Source organism: Calliphora vicina, chromosome 2, assembly GCF_958450345.1.
Source record: "Calliphora vicina chromosome 2, idCalVici1.1, whole genome shotgun sequence".
Classification (NCBI taxonomy): domain Eukaryota; kingdom Metazoa; phylum Arthropoda; class Insecta; order Diptera; family Calliphoridae; genus Calliphora; species Calliphora vicina.
Genome location: NC_088781.1, coordinates 24,658,287 through 24,669,768, shown reverse-complemented (window position 1 = coordinate 24,669,768; position 11,482 = coordinate 24,658,287). Strand labels below are relative to the sequence as shown.

General features: G+C 29.7%; 1 protein-coding gene across 1 annotated transcript in view; it reads left to right on the top strand.

The window, feature by feature from the left end:
- Window positions 1–298: 298 nt before the first annotated feature.
- LOC135951090 (uncharacterized) overlaps window positions 299–11,482 on the top strand; it is a 49,701-nt gene continuing 38,517 nt past the window's right edge. The window contains exon 1 of the mRNA XM_065500673.1: window positions 299–447. The gene's annotated coding sequence lies outside the window, so the exon portion shown is untranslated. The remainder of the gene's footprint in view (window positions 448–11,482) is intronic.

Here is an 11,482-nt window from a genome sequence, read left to right as displayed (position 1 = left end):
TTTTCGCATAACCATACAATTTATGAAATAAATAAAAGTATTCTATACACACCATAAAAAATAAGCCTCCCGTCATCTCCAGATCTGTAGGCCGTTACACCCGTGTTTAATTCTAAAATCAAATACTAATATAAAAATTTTAACTATTTGTAAAAAAACAAAATAAATCTGTGATTAAATTATTAAAAAAAAAAATTAAATATATTTTTTTAATACGGCACCTTTAAAATTAAACAAAAAATAATTTAATATTTTTTGGTCACCAATTTTGTGCACTTTTTATAAAAAAATACACTATTATTATTAAAAAAATATTTAAAGAAAAGTAAAACATAATCTAATAATTTAAACAAAAACCAAAACTACAACTCCTAAAATAAAAAAAATAAACTAAAACACAAGTTTTAATCTTCTTCACGCCCGTGGGATTTAATAAAAAAGTATTTTGTAAGTACATATTTATAAAAGATTTTATTTGAATATTTTTGTTTAAAAGCTTAAATTTTAAACATAATCTAACAAAATGTTTAATTCAATTAGTGCTCAATCTATATATTTATTCATTTAATATAAGTATGACTACTACTTGATTTCTTTTAATTTATATACATATAACTCATACGTCTAAAGCTAACTTTATAAGAAACCACAAGTTCTGGCAACTGACCTTAAACTTTACCATTTCCAATTGTATTTCAGAATTTTCTAATTGTATTTCAGAATATTCCAGAAGTTTCCAATTGTATTTCAAAATTTTCTAAGGACTGAGATCAAAAAATTGTTAACATATCCATATATATAAAAATGAAATGGTTCATGTATGTAATGGCATCACCTGAGAACAACTGGATCAAAAAATTGTTAACATATCCATATATATAAAAATGAAATGGTTCATGTATGTAATGGCATCACCTGAGAACAACTGGAGCGATTTGGCTGATTTTTTTTTATTCGATTCGAAATTTTCAAGAAAAAAAATTCCTGGTAAAACTCGGAAAAAACTTTTTTAGTCCAATCAACTGTAATAAAAAAGCTCCCTAAAGTATGTAGTATAAATTTAGATATTTTATTTGCAAATAAATAAGAACAGGCAGGTGTATGTGGGTTGGAGAAACTTTAAGAACTAACATTAGTAAATGCTACCGGGCGAAGCCGGGGCGGTCAACTTACAGTTTTGATTGTTTTTTTATTTGATTGAAATTATTATTACAATTTTTATAGTGCTTTCTGTCAGTTTGTTCGAACAGGTTGTCCATCTCCGTTTAAAATCTACCACACTTTTGGACACCTTTTTTGTGCTCTTCAATTCTGTTTTAACAAAAGCCCAATATCTCTCCACTGGCCTTCAAGGTTGCCAAATCGGCTAGATCTAGCGATTTTATTTTCATTTAGCCATAAAAAATGGCTAGATTTAATCTAGCCGGAAGATCTAGCCATTTTATTTTGTCCTAGCCTTTTTTATGTTAAACTTTTCTTGAATTTTTTTTAAAAATAAAACATTATTTTTCATCAAATGACAAAGAAACAGTATTTTTTAAAAAATCTTATGTAGAGGATTTGATGAGAACAGGCTGCGAAATTGTCATATTCAAAAATCAATTTTGGATTTATTTAATGCATCCGATTTTGTTTATAAGTGCCCAGAAATTTGTTTAGTTTATCAAAAAGGAACCAATTTTTATTGATATTACAATTTTTTATGAAAACTATTCGAAAGAATTTTAAAAACTGAGTTTTTTTCATACAAATTTGTTCGAATCATTTTTCTTTCGACATCGTGAAACAGGCCTGTAATATTTTATATACTAGTAAAGTCGATCTCACTAAATAAAAAGAAAATAATTCATAAATATTCAATTATTTTGGGGTTTTAGCCATTTCTAGCTATTTTTAATTCTAAATCTAGCCATTTTCTGAGCTGAAGAGTTGGCAAACTTGCTGGCCTTAGCTCCTGGCAGTTTGTAGGATTTGCCTCTCTTGGTACAAATACCACATTATTGATATTTTACCATTCATAGGACAGGAAGTCCATATGAATGGAAGTAACATATTTTGTTTCCTTGATGTAAATTTCGGTATTTATAGGGCCCTTTGTAACAAATGTTTGGCTTCTTTTGCCGCAACTGCATATTGCTTTCCATGCCAAGAATTTTTTTGGGAAAATTTTCTGCTTTTGGGTCCTAAACTTTTCTACAACATTCCCTCAAGCATCTGCAACATAAAAATATTGACCCGGAAGCTGCGAATTTCCATACGTACGTTTCGTCATCCATTATGCAGCAGGTATATTTTTATATCCTTCACCTTCGTGAGAAGGGTATATATAAGGATTGTGGAAATTACAAATGGAATGACAAACACATTTGTAATTTCCACAATCCTTATAAATAGCGGAGTCGATTAAGCCATGTCCGTCTGCCTGTCTGTTGAAATCAATTTTCTGAAGACCCCAATATCTTCGGTATCCAAATCTTCAATAATTCTGTCAGACATGCTTTCGAGAAGTTTCCTATTTAAAATCAGCAAAATCGGTCCACAAATGGCTGAGATATGAGGAAAAAACCAGGACAACCTCGATTTTTGACCTATGTATATCTGGATACTAAGTCATTAATATAGACAATATGGTTATCTAATGATAGTGTTTCAAATACTTTGCAACGATGTATATAAGACCATAGTAAGTTGAACCTACAATGAGTCAAAATCGGAAAAAATATTTTTTAACGCGAATTTTTTTTTTTTCACCAAAAAAAATAAATCTAAAAACCAAAAATTTTTTTTAAATTTAAAAAAAAATTAAAATAATTCGAAAAAAATTGTTTCTAAAAAATGAAAAAACAACTTTGGAAAAAAAATAAATTTTGTTTACCTAAAAATATTTAAAATTTTTATTTTGAAGTATAATTTGGTGAAGGGTTTTAATGAAAAAACGTGTGATAAGGTTTTTTCGATCTCAGTCCTTAGGGGGAATGTATTTAATGCTACATAGATTACAAAGCCATAGTCTGGTAGCTGGTCCAAATTAGTTAGTTTATGCCGATACCTCATGCCTGGTACCTCAATAGCAATTTGACGATAAGTGTCAAATGATCCAAAAATATAGCTAGCTTTAGAACTCTACAATTTGGACAATTTGGAGCAAACATCTTGTTAAAAGTTCTTGGCAACAAAAAAATTGTATTTTTGTTTTCTATTGTCAAGATAACAGAAAATACTGCATAACTAACCCCCTGTCTATACTTGACAAATATTTATCATAACAATTAATGACGTTTGTTGTCAAAACAAAGTTGTCTGAGCAAAAGCACTAACAATTTTGTCGTAACGAAGCAATAATACTAATAAATGGAGACTATACCTGATAAGTTTTTATAGTGACAACCATTTTAATTATATTGACATTTATCATGACAAAAATTTATCAGTTATAGACATAGCAGTAAATACGTATGTATTTCTCTCTTAGTAAGATGCTAATTGGATCTCACTCCTCTTTTCTTATTATTTTTTTTTGATAGCAATGCTAACATGTAATTTCCATTTTATCAATATAATTAAAAAATCGTGTTCGCTTAAATGGAAATAAAAAAAATCATTAGCTAATCTTCGTAATTTTTATGAGGTTCTTTCAAAGCATCTAAAATACTATTAAATTTCAAGAATTCATTGAAACAAATTAAAACTAACCGGAAACAATAAAGTCAAAACTGCTCCTGTCAACATGCATCTGTCAGCTGACTCCTGTCAAAATTTGAACAAGCTGCGCCATTTAGTTAGTGTTTGACTGCCATTGATAGCAGATTACCACGTGACTTGAGGAGAAATTGGAAAAAAGTGAATTTCGTCTGCTCATTAAGCATTCTTTTTTGTGAAAAAAAAACATCATTTGGGAATTCTGCACCATAAATTTTAATGGTAAAACAAAGTGGTTTACTGAATTTCATTGTGGCCGTACAAGTTGAGGTCTCTACAACCGAAGCAATTGAAAAGAATGTTGGCTGATTAGAGATTGAAATTGCGAGCGATTGTGGAAGCCATAGGCATCTTACATGGCTGAGGGGTTTCAATTTTGAATGATAACTTGGGTATGAGAAAGCTTTACGCAAATGGCTGCAGCGTTTGCTCACAATCGGGTGCACAAAAGGGTACAAATGTGCAGTTTCCATGGAAAAAAAACACGAATTCTCCGGATTTAGGCCCTAGTAACTATTTCTTGTTTCCAAACCTGGAGAAATGTCTCGGCGGAAAGAGATTTGACTCCAACGAGGAAATCATCTTACAAAAAATACCTATTTTGATGATCTCGACAAATCTCATTTTTAGGAAGAGCTCAAGTGAGACTATGTTAAAAATATAAAATAATTTTTTATTCAAAAACCTATGTTTCATTCAAAAAGGCAATATTCACAATTAAAAATCCTTGTTCACAAAGTGTAGCGTTCCATGGTTAAAATTTCCCAACTTTGCACTAAATTTGTAAATGTCAAAGGATGACAGCTCAATTATTGAAATTTCATCATTTGACAGCCAATTTACTTCATAAGCATTAATTTGTCCACCCTTTACAACATTTTACTACAATATAATCTTTTATTAGTTTTACCAATTAAGCTGAAAGTGACAGATGTGTGATTTTATTAGTGAACTTGTACTTGCATGTGTAGCTGCTAAATGGGTGATTTTACAACCAATTTTGTTTTTTTCAAATCTGACTACAAAATGTTACAATTTTCTTAAATTACGCAGCTTTTATTTGTTTGTTTTTCATTGAAACTATAAAATAGTTAGACAAATTTCGCAAAAATCCCTTTTAATGCTTTTTGTTGGCTTAGTGGGCAAATGTGTTAAGTCTACTTTTTTATGAAAATTTTGATTTTAATACAAAACTATTAAGGGAAAAAATAAAAATACATATGGTCAATTCACAAGGTCTCCTATCATGTCATAATGTCCTAATATTTTACAATGGTTTGAAAATATTGTTAATGCCTCCTTACAAGCTAAAAATGTCCTAAAGAGACCTAAGCCGAACGCCTAAGAGTCAATTAATCCGAGACATAGAGTCGTGAAATATTAGGACATGAAACTGTATAGCTATAGGATTTTTTCTAGTTGTTATGCTGTGGCAAGCAAAAATGTCCATATTTTGAAAATGCCAATTGAAAATTATCGTGTGATAATAACTTACAATCATTCTAGTCAAATTTATTTGCGTATAACATTCTATAATAAATATTAAAGCGCAGATTTAAAAACAAAAGTTTTTTGAAATTTCTAAAAAGGGACTTATCACATTTCCACCCTAAGCTAACCACTATTTATTTTGTAATTTGTTTATTTACACTCATAAATGCACATGTGCATGTCAATTTCAATATTTGTGCACAAAAATCTATTCACATCTTTTGTTTTCATTTCTATTCGCATAATAATAAAATTGTGGTATTCAATCTTTATGGCACATTTTCATTTTAGACTTCATGCCGAAACACAAAAAAAACAATTTTTATAAATTAGTGTCATTAACACAGAATGAAAATGTGACAAACAATTTTTTGCATAATGAAAAAATGTGTGCATTAATTAAAAGATGTAAATGAAAACGTTTTAAAGTAATTTTTACTTTTTTTTATTAAAATGTTGTTCAATTAATTCAAGCTACTAAAATTAGTACAAAAGAGAAGTGGTAAAAAGAATTCAGTTCAACCTTTCGGTTTTTTTTTTGTAATTAAAAAATATTTCAAATTTATTTGCACAAAAGTACCACAAATAATTTGACATTTTTGTTAAATGGAAATATACCTAGTATATGGTTTGCTTAAAGGCACAACTGCAAGTTAAATTGACCGTTTATTTGAAATATTTATTCTCATACATTGTTTTTGTAAATATGTAATTTACAGTGTAAACAATCATGAATGTGCAAGTCTTTTTAGCGATTAAGACTTAAAATACGGTATTTTTTAAATTTGTTAGCTTTTACTTATTTTGAAACATTTGTACAAAACAAATTTATTCAAAGTTTTATTGTTAGCTATTTCCATTATCCCATTTTTCTGGCAACATATGGATTTCGCACCAAAAGAACTGTTCAAGACTAAGAACGAATTCGGAAGTGAAGCGTATTGTAGAAAGAGCGTTCTGCATCGATCGAAACAAATATTAATCGGTCGGAGCAAGATCTGGACTATAAAGCTGGTGAGGCAAAACTTCCCAACCACTTCATTTTAAATATTTTTTAACAGACTCGGCCTCATGTTGCAATATGTGACCGAGCGTTGTCATGGTGGCGTTTTTCTGCCAATACTCTCTTCAAGCTAATCAGTTGCATTCGGTACAGGATCCATGTGAGGTTCTGGGCAGATTTCAGCATCTCATAATAGATAGGACCCTTTTGGTCCTACCAAATACAGAGCATTACCTTAGCGCTATGAATATTTGGCTTTGGTGTCGATTTGACAGGTTGGCCGGGCTTCAATTAGGATCACTTACTCTTCGGGTTATCGTAATGGATCCATTTTTCATCGCCAGTAATGATTCGATGCAAAAATGATTTTCTTTTATTGGGTTCAATCATCATTTCGGACATGCAAATCGTCTTATAAGGTCTCTCGGCTTTAATTCGTATGGTACCCAATTTCGCTTCCTTTGGATGAATCCTGATGCTTGTAAACGTTTTTTTTGCAATCTCCTGTTGAGTTTGAGAACAATCGTCATGGAGTAATGCCTCCAATTCTTGGTCTTCAAATTTTTTTAGCTGGTCTGGGCGATGTTTGTCTTTCGTGTGATCAACACTTCTTAATCGCACATTGAAACCGATGGAACACATTCACCATAAGCTTTGGTGAGCAATAGGTGATTCAGCGGCACTTTTTTTTCGTTGGAACAAAATTCGGCGATGAGGCTCATTTGTGGCTTAACGGATTTGTTAATGAACAAAATTGCTGAATTTTAAGTGAGACCAATCAACAACAGACCTTACAGACTCTATTACATCCAGAAAAATGCACCGATTGTTGCGGTTTAGACATCATCGGACCTTATTTTTTTTTTTCAAAAATGAAGCCGTAGCTCACGTTACGATCAATAGAGAACGTTACCGCACCATGATCGAAAAAGAGGTCCAAAATTGGAAGTCCAGAATGCACTTCGTCAAGAACATTGAATGAATGAATCATTTTTTATTCTAAATTGAACAAGTAAGAGTGCTATATTCGGATATTATATACCCTTCACCAAATTATACTTCAAAATTTTAAATATTTTTAGGTAAACAAAATTTAATTTTTTTCCAGCTGTTTTTTTCATTTTTTGAAAAAAAAAATTTTCGATTGTTATTTTAAATTTTTTAATTTTTTTTTTTAAATTTTAAAATTTTTTTTTTTGTTTTTTAAATTTTTTTTTAAATAAAAAAAAAAATTCTGGTTAAAATTTTTTTTTTCCGATTTTGACCCATTGTAGGTCCAACTTACTATGGTCTTATATACGTCGTCTTTGAAATATCTATCTTTAGATATCCATATTGTCTATATTAATGTCTTAGTAATCCAGATATAGGTCAAAAATAGGTAAAAAATCGAGGTTGTCTTGATTTTTTCCTCATATCTCAGCCATTTGTGGACCGATTTTAATATTAAAATTCTCGAAAGCATGTCTGACAGAATTATTGAAGATTTGGATCCCGAAGATATCTGGGGTCTTCAGAAAATTGATTTCAACAGACGGACAGACAGACATGGCGACTCCGCTATCTATAAGGATCCAGAATATATATACTTTATAGGGTCGGAAATTAAAAATGTAGAAATTACAAACGGAATGACAAACTTATATATACCCTTCTCACGAAGGTGAAGGGTATAAAAATCGTATGTATTCGAAAAATATCCTCAATTATTCGAATAATTTTTATTCGAATGGCAACTCTAGTAGATTTCTAAAGATTTCTTCTAATCTACCCACCAATTTCCCTCTTATTTTAAACAATGACTAAAATAAGATTATTATACCATTGTTATTTGAATGTTCCTCTTATCTTGAGACTAATATTTGTTTGCATACCAATTTATGATTTACTACTAACTTTACTATTGAGTGTGCTGATGTGGTGTTGCCTGATGATGTGATATATAATGTGTAAAATACTTTATTATACATGATTCATACTTTCATCGTCAGCCTTGAATAACACAGCCACTCAGCCTGTTACTAGGCAGTAAAATTACAAAATATTTAAATAATAAAAACAAACCAAAAAAAAATACACCAAGAATATTAGAAGGCCCATTGTTCAAAAAGCACTTGAATAAAAAACAGAATAATATCAAGATCAAAGTTAATTTTAATTAATAAATGTCTATCCCTTGTTGTAAGATAATGAACAATTGTAAAATATCTGTCCCTGCAAATATTTCATTATTTGTATGTCAGTGTGTTGTTTGATTTATGGCATCTAAATTTACTTGATTCTTTTTTTTTTTGTGTTAAATAAATTGAGATATTTAATAGTACTTGTGGCCACATTAAACATGTTTAAGTAGACCAAATATTACTTGTTCTAATACGTATAATACATCTATTGATTTTTTGCTATTGTAATGTACTTGACAAAACATTTTACAACATAATAATGGCATACAAGTTGTAAAAAGTACAAAAGAATTTTATTTATCATTGCCGAATTTCAATATGAAACCAAAAGAGGAAGTGTCTTAAATTTATTTTAAATCTGTTTATTAAATTTAAAAAAAAAATATTACTTTTTTCCTTATTTATTCACTCCCTACTGAAAATGTATATTGTTAAAGTAATAATAGCTGAATTCTTCAAAATCAAGAACCTAGTATTTTGAATGATGAAAGAAATGATTTTTATACAGGCTCCAGTTCAAATTATTGTATTTTAGAATAATAAGAAGTAAGAGAGCTATATTCGGCTGTGCCGAATCTTATATACCCTTCACCAAATTATACTTTAAAATAAATTTCTTTAAATATTTTTAGGTAAACAAAATTAAATTTTTTTTTTTTTAATTGTTTTTAAAATTTTTTTTTTTAATTTTTTGAAAAATTTTTTTTTTCAAATTTTTTTTTTTTTTCAAAAAACAAAATTAATTTTTTTTTTAATTCTTTTTCAAAATTTTTTGGAAAAAATTTTTTTTCAAATTTTTTTTTAAATTTTTTTTTTTTTTTTTTAAAAAAAAATTTATGAGAAAAAAAATATTCAAAAATAGGTCAAAAATCGAGGTTGTCCCGGTTTTTTGCTCATATCTCCGTTATTTATGGACCGATTTTGCTGATTTTAAATAGCATACTTCTCGAAAGCATGTCTGACAGAATTATTGAAGATTTGGATCCCGAAGATATCTGGGGTCTTCAGAAAATTGATTTCAACAGATAGACAGACGGACATGGCTTAATCGACTCCGCTATCTATAAGGATCCAGAATATATATACTTTATAGGGTCGGAAATGAAAAATGTAGAAATTACAAACGGAATGACAAACTTATATATACCCTTCTCACGAAGGTGAAGGGTATAAAAAAGGTAATTTAGACTCTAGGGACCAGAAAGCACTTTGTTATACTTTACGACCTTCGTCAACATTCTTTGGGGATTTTAGTGTCAAGTTTTATAACCAATAATCAATAATTATGATTGCAGATATTGCAAATGTAATTCACTAAATTAATATTGTTAGCTTAGCGTGCAAACGTTTTAAGTCTGATTTTTCAGTCGATGTTGGATTTGTTGGAAATAAAACGGCTGGTCTGATCGGGATAAAATTTGACGTGGGCGTAGCCAAGGAGTTTAAGTTATAAAAATGGGTAATATGGGGGCTCAAAGTAGGGTACCTTCGACATGTAACATTTTCAAACACATGCCATTTTTGGTTTTGTTTCCCAACTGATTTCAAAGATTTTTATATTTTTGGAAAGCGCTATGCTAGGTCATGCGTGTGCTATTTATCTCTTATAATTTGTGAGTTATAGGCATTTGAAAATTGAAAATTAAAAATTTTGGATTTTAACCACTCACTTACAACTCTAGATATGTGTTTGGGGTCATTGTCGTGCTGGTATCTCCAAACTGGGGGCATTTTTTTACACTGCGTATGAATATATAACATCGTTTAAAATGGATCTCCAGTCAATTTCAGTCTTAGTATTTTATGAATTGGACTCATCCCTTGCCCTGAAAAACAGACTGTATTATTTGTGTATTTGGCTGTATCTTTCCCTCCATCCGGCTGTTTTTTAAAAAATATAGGTCGTATTTTTGGACCGATTTTTTTTTTTTGTTAGTTAGACAACTAATTTACCGTTATTATACAAAAGATTTCAGAGTAAAATCGATTATGGATAAATAAACGATTTTCAATATAAAAATTCCAAAAATAGTAAATTTTTACAGTTTTTTGGGCGAAAATGTGACTAAACTCTTTTTTTTATTAAAAAAACTTTCTTTAAGAACACACAGAGAAAACAGATTCGTTATCGCAACCGAATTTGTCGCCAATCGAATTTTGTCGGTTGCAGGTACTATCATACAATTCGATTGCGATTACTGAATATATTGGTACTCACAACTGTTCATAAAAAAATATTTCGGTTGGAATAGTCATAAAGTATGTGTTTAGGCTTTCCCAATTAAAAAACATATATTTTTAAGATACATATTTCTTTATTATTCTTAGATTTTACCTAAAATAACTCCAAAAGAAAATACATGGAAAATAATGTACATATCGATGGCTTAATATAAAAATGCCCTAACTCGTGTTTTTTATGCCTTGATTTTTTGGCTAATTATGATATATGATCGGACCATTTATTGAATTGACTTACAAAAAACACGAGTTAGGGCCTTTTTATATTAAGCCATCGATAGTATAATGGATTCGAAAATTCAATTCTCTTAATGGCATGAGTTGGAAAACATTATATCCTTGATAGCAAAGTTGAAAAATTATTCAGTAACTAAAAGTATTTGGTGTTCTTGAACAGTTTTGATATATCTATAACGATTGATACAGGTCGATTGTTCTCGAGATCTAGAATTTTTAAGATTTTTAAATGTAAATAAATGATCTTACAGATTTTTTGACAAATTTCTTACCATTATCGGTTGCATATAAAAGCTGGGAGTATATAAAATCTACAATCATGGGTCAACCAACGGAACTTCTGTAGATGTTTGGCAGCATAAACTGAAACCGATTGTATCTTCTAGTAATCTTATGAAACCTGCAATCATTTGAGGTCTTTCTGCATTGAATTTCGCATAAAGACAAGACCTGTTAGCATCGGTCACCAAATGCTAAATTCAAGATCGGATTATTTCATGAAATGCTTGCCTTTCGTTTCCATCATAGTCCAAGTCTGTTGATAAAATGGATAAATTTTCTTTGAACTTTTGCAAAAGTTTATATCTACAATGTAAACAATGCACAATTCTCAATTACTTACCTTTAC